Source organism: Musa acuminata, unplaced genomic scaffold (genome assembly GCF_036884655.1).
Source record: "Musa acuminata AAA Group cultivar baxijiao unplaced genomic scaffold, Cavendish_Baxijiao_AAA HiC_scaffold_1126, whole genome shotgun sequence".
Lineage (NCBI taxonomy): Eukaryota > Viridiplantae > Streptophyta > Magnoliopsida > Zingiberales > Musaceae > Musa > Musa acuminata.
The window spans coordinates 2,941,055-2,946,054 of NW_027021339.1; positions in this window are offsets into that span (position 1 = coordinate 2,941,055).

Here is a 5,000-nt window from a genome sequence, read left to right on the forward strand (position 1 = left end):
TGGCCTGTTTTTGGTCCGTTCTTGCGTGGCACGGCGACCGTCGTGAGCGGAGCAAAACGTCAGCCATCTCAGCACCCTGGAACCCCCCGGGTGGCACAGGGCTGGATGGGGCTTTCGTATAGCAGGGACGGTGCTGCCTCTCGCTTCGCTCGCTGTTCGCCGCTCACCGCTCGCTCGCTCAGCCAAAAATGGCCAGTTTTGGCCCGTTTTTGGGCTGTTTTGGCCTGTTTTTGGTCCGTTCTTGCATGGCGCGGTGACCGTCGTGAGCGGAGCAAAACGTCAGCCATCTCAGCACCCTGGAACCCCCCGGGTGGCACAGGGCTGGATGGGGCTTTCGTATAGCAGGGACGGTGCTGCCTCACGCTTCGCTCGCTGTTCGCCGCTCGCCGCTCGCTCGCGCAGCCAAAAATGACCAGTTTTGGCCCGTTTTTGGGCTGTTTTGGCCTGTTTATGGTCCGTTCTTGCGTGGTGCGGTGACCGTCGTGAGCGGAGCAAAACGTCAGCCATCTCAGCACCCTGGAACCCCCCGGGTGGCACAGGGCTGGATGGGGCTTTCGTATATAGCAGGGACGGTGCTGCCTCTCGCTTCGCTCGCTGTCCGCCGCTCGCCGCTCGCTCGCGCAGCCAAAAATGGCCAGTTTTGGCCCGTTTTTGGGCCGTTTTGGCCAGTTTTTGGCCTGTTCTTGCATTGCGCGGTGACCGTCGAGAGCGGAGCAAAACGTCAGCCATCTCAGCACCCTGGAACCCCCCGGGTGGCACAGGGCTGGATGGGGCTTTCGTATAGCAGGGACGGTGCTGCCTCTCGCTTCGCTCGCTGTCCGCCGCTCGCCGCTCGCTCGTGCAGCCAAAAATGGCCAGTTTTGGCCCGTTTTTGGGCCGTTTTGGCCAGTTTTTGGCCTGTTCTTGCATTGCGCGGTGACCGTCGAGAGCGGAGCAAAACGTCAGCCATCTCAGCACCCTGGAACCCCCCGGGTGGCACAGGGCTGGATGGGGCTTTCGTATAGCAGGGACGGTGCTGCCTCTCGCTTCGCTCGCTGTCCGCCGCTCGCCGCTCGCTCGTGCAGCCAAAAATGGCCAGTTTTGGCCCGTTTTTGGGCCGTTTTGGCCAGTTTTTGGCCTGTTCTTGCATTGCGCGGTGACCGTCGAGAGCGGAGCAAAACGTCAGCCATCTCAGCACCCTGGAACCCCCCGGGTGGCACAGGGCTGGATGGGGCTTTCGTATAGCAGGGACGGTGCTGCCTCTCGCTTCGCTCGCTGTCCGCCGCTCGCCGCTCGCTCGTGCAGCCAAAAATGGCCAGTTTTGGCCCGTTTTTGGGCCGTTTTGGCCAGTTTTTGGCCTGTTCTTGCATTGCGCGGTGACCGTCGAGAGCGGAGCAAAACGTCAGCCATCTCAGCACCCTGGAACCCCCCGGGTGGCACAGGGCTGGATGGGGCTTTCGTATAGCAGGGACGGTGCTGCCTCTCGCTTCGCTCGCTGTCCGCCGCTCGCCGCTCGCTCGTGCAGCCAAAAATGGCCAGTTTTGGCCCGTTTTTGGGCCGTTTTGGCCAGTTTTTGGCCTGTTCTTGCATTGCGCGGTGACCGTCGAGAGCGGAGCAAAACGTCAGCCATCTCAGCACCCTGGAACCCCCCGGGTGGCACAGGGCTGGATGGGGCTTTCGTATAGCAGGGACGGTGCTGCCTCTCGCTTCGCTCGCTGTCCGCCGCTCGCCGCTCGCTCGTGCAGCCAAAAATGGCCAGTTTTGGCCCGTTTTTGGGCCGTTTTGGCCAGTTTTTGGCCTGTTCTTGCATTGCGCGGTGACCGTCGAGAGCGGAGCAAAACGTCAGCCATCTCAGCACCCTGGAACCCCCCGGGTGGCACAGGGCTGGATGGGGCTTTCGTATAGCAGGGACGGTGCTGCCTCTCGCTTCGCTCGCTGTCCGCCGCTCGCCGCTCGCTCGTGCAGCCAAAAATGGCCAGTTTTGGCCCGTTTTTGGGCCGTTTTGGCCAGTTTTTGGCCTGTTCTTGCATTGCGCGGTGACCGTCGAGAGCGGAGCAAAACGTCAGCCATCTCAGCACCCTGGAACCCCCCGGGTGGCACAGGGCTGGATGGGGCTTTCGTATAGCAGGGACGGTGCTGCCTCTCGCTTCGCTCGCTGTCCGCCGCTCGCCGCTCGCTCGTGCAGCCAAAAATGGCCAGTTTTGGCCCGTTTTTGGGCCGTTTTGGCCAGTTTTTGGCCTGTTCTTGCATTGCGCGGTGACCGTCGAGAGCGGAGCAAAACGTCAGCCATCTCAGCACCCTGGAACCCCCCGGGTGGCACAGGGCTGGATGGGGCTTTCGTATAGCAGGGACGGTGCTGCCTCTCGCTTCGCTCGCTGTCCGCCGCTCGCCGCTCGCTCGTGCAGCCAAAAATGGCCAGTTTTGGCCCGTTTTTGGGCCGTTTTGGCCAGTTTTTGGCCTGTTCTTGCATTGCGCGGTGACCGTCGAGAGCGGAGCAAAACGTCAGCCATCTCAGCACCCTGGAACCCCCCGGGTGGCACAGGGCTGGATGGGGCTTTCGTATAGCAGGGACGGTGCTGCCTCTCGCTTCGCTCGCTGTCCGCCGCTCGCCGCTCGCTCGCGCAGCCAAAAATGGCCAGTTTTGGCCCGTTTTTGGGCCGTTTTGGCCAGTTTTTGGCCTGTTCTTGCATTGCGCGGTGACCGTCGAGAGCGGAGCAAAACGTCAGCCATCTCAGCACCCTGGAACCCCCCGGGTGGCACAGGGCTGGATGGGGCTTTCGTATAGCAGGGACGGTGCTGCCTCTCGCTTCGCTCGCTGTCCGCCGCTCGCCGCTCGCTCGTGCAGCCAAAAATGGCCAGTTTTGGCCCGTTTTTGGGCCGTTTTGGCCAGTTTTTGGCCTGTTCTTGCATTGCGCGGTGACCGTCGAGAGCGGAGCAAAACGTCAGCCATCTCAGCACCCTGGAACCCCCCGGGTGGCACAGGGCTGGATGGGGCTTTCGTATAGCAGGGACGGTGCTGCCTCTCGCTTCGCTCGCTGTCCGCCGCTCGCCGCTCGCTCGTGCAGCCAAAAATGGCCAGTTTTGGCCCGTTTTTGGGCCGTTTTGGCCAGTTTTTGGCCTGTTCTTGCATTGCGCGGTGACCGTCGAGAGCGGAGCAAAACGTCAGCCATCTCAGCACCCTGGAACCCCCCGGGTGGCACAGGGCTGGATGGGGCTTTCGTATAGCAGGGACGGTGCTGCCTCTCGCTTCGCTCGCTGTCCGCCGCTCGCCGCTCGCTCGTGCAGCCAAAAATGGCCAGTTTTGGCCCGTTTTTGGGCCGTTTTGGCCAGTTTTTGGCCTGTTCTTGCATTGCGCGGTGACCGTCGAGAGCGGAGCAAAACGTCAGCCATCTCAGCACCCTGGAACCCCCCGGGTGGCACAGGGCTGGATGGGGCTTTCGTATAGCAGGGACGGTGCTGCCTCTCGCTTCGCTCGCTGTCCGCCGCTCGCCGCTCGCTCGCGCAGCCAAAAATGGCCAGTTTTGGCCCGTTTTTGGGCCGTTTTGGCCAGTTTTTGGCCTGTTCTTGCATTGCGCGGTGACCGTCGAGAGCGGAGCAAAACGTCAGCCATCTCAGCACCCTGGAACCCCCCGGGTGGCACAGGGCTGGATGGGGCTTTCGTATAGCAGGGACGGTGCTGCCTCTCGCTTCGCTCGCTGTCCGCCGCTCGCCGCTCGCTCGTGCAGCCAAAAATGGCCAGTTTTGGCCCGTTTTTGGGCCGTTTTGGCCAGTTTTTGGCCTGTTCTTGCATTGCGCGGTGACCGTCGAGAGCGGAGCAAAACGTCAGCCATCTCAGCACCCTGGAACCCCCCGGGTGGCACAGGGCTGGATGGGGCTTTCGTATAGCAGGGACGGTGCTGCCTCTCGCTTCGCTCGCTGTCCGCCGCTCGCCGCTCGCTCGTGCAGCCAAAAATGGCCAGTTTTGGCCCGTTTTTGGGCCGTTTTGGCCAGTTTTTGGCCTGTTCTTGCATTGCGCGGTGACCGTCGAGAGCGGAGCAAAACGTCAGCCATCTCAGCACCCTGGAACCCCCCGGGTGGCACAGGGCTGGATGGGGCTTTCGTATAGCAGGGACGGTGCTGCCTCTCGCTTCGCTCGCTGTCCGCCGCTCGCCGCTCGCTCGTGCAGCCAAAAATGGCCAGTTTTGGCCCGTTTTTGGGCCGTTTTGGCCAGTTTTTGGCCTGTTCTTGCATTGCGCGGTGACCGTCGAGAGCGGAGCAAAACGTCAGCCATCTCAGCACCCTGGAACCCCCCGGGTGGCACAGGGCTGGATGGGGCTTTCGTATAGCAGGGACGGTGCTGCCTCTCGCTTCGCTCGCTGTCCGCCGCTCGCCGCTCGCTCGCGCAGCCAAAAATGGCCAGTTTTGGCCCGTTTTTGGGCCGTTTTGGCCAGTTTTTGGCCTGTTCTTGCATTGCGCGGTGACCGTCGAGAGCGGAGCAAAACGTCAGCCATCTCAGCACCCTGGAACCCCCCGGGTGGCACAGGGCTGGATGGGGCTTTCGTATAGCAGGGACGGTGCTGCCTCTCGCTTCGCTCGCTGTCCGCCGCTCGCCGCTCGCGCAGCCAAAAATGGCCAGTTTTGGCCCGTTTTTGGGCCGTTTTGGCCAGTTTTTGGCCTGTTCTTGCATTGCGCGGTGACCGTCGAGAGCGGAGCAAAACGTCAGCCATCTCAGCACCCTGGAACCCCCCGGGTGGCACAGGGCTGGATGGGGCTTTCGTATAGCAGGGACGGTGCTGCCTCTCGCTTCGCTCGCTGTTCGCCGCTCGCCGCTCGCTCGCGCAGCCAAAAATGGCCAGTTTTGGCCCGTTTTTGGGCTGTTTTGGCCAGTTTTTGGCCTGTTCTTGCGTGGTGCGGTGACCGTCGTGAGCGGAGCAAAACGTCAGCCATCTCAGCACCCTGGAACCCCCCGGGTGGCACAGGGCTGGATGGGGCTTTCGTATAGCAGGGACGGTGCTGCCTCTCGCTTCGCTCGCTGTTCGCCG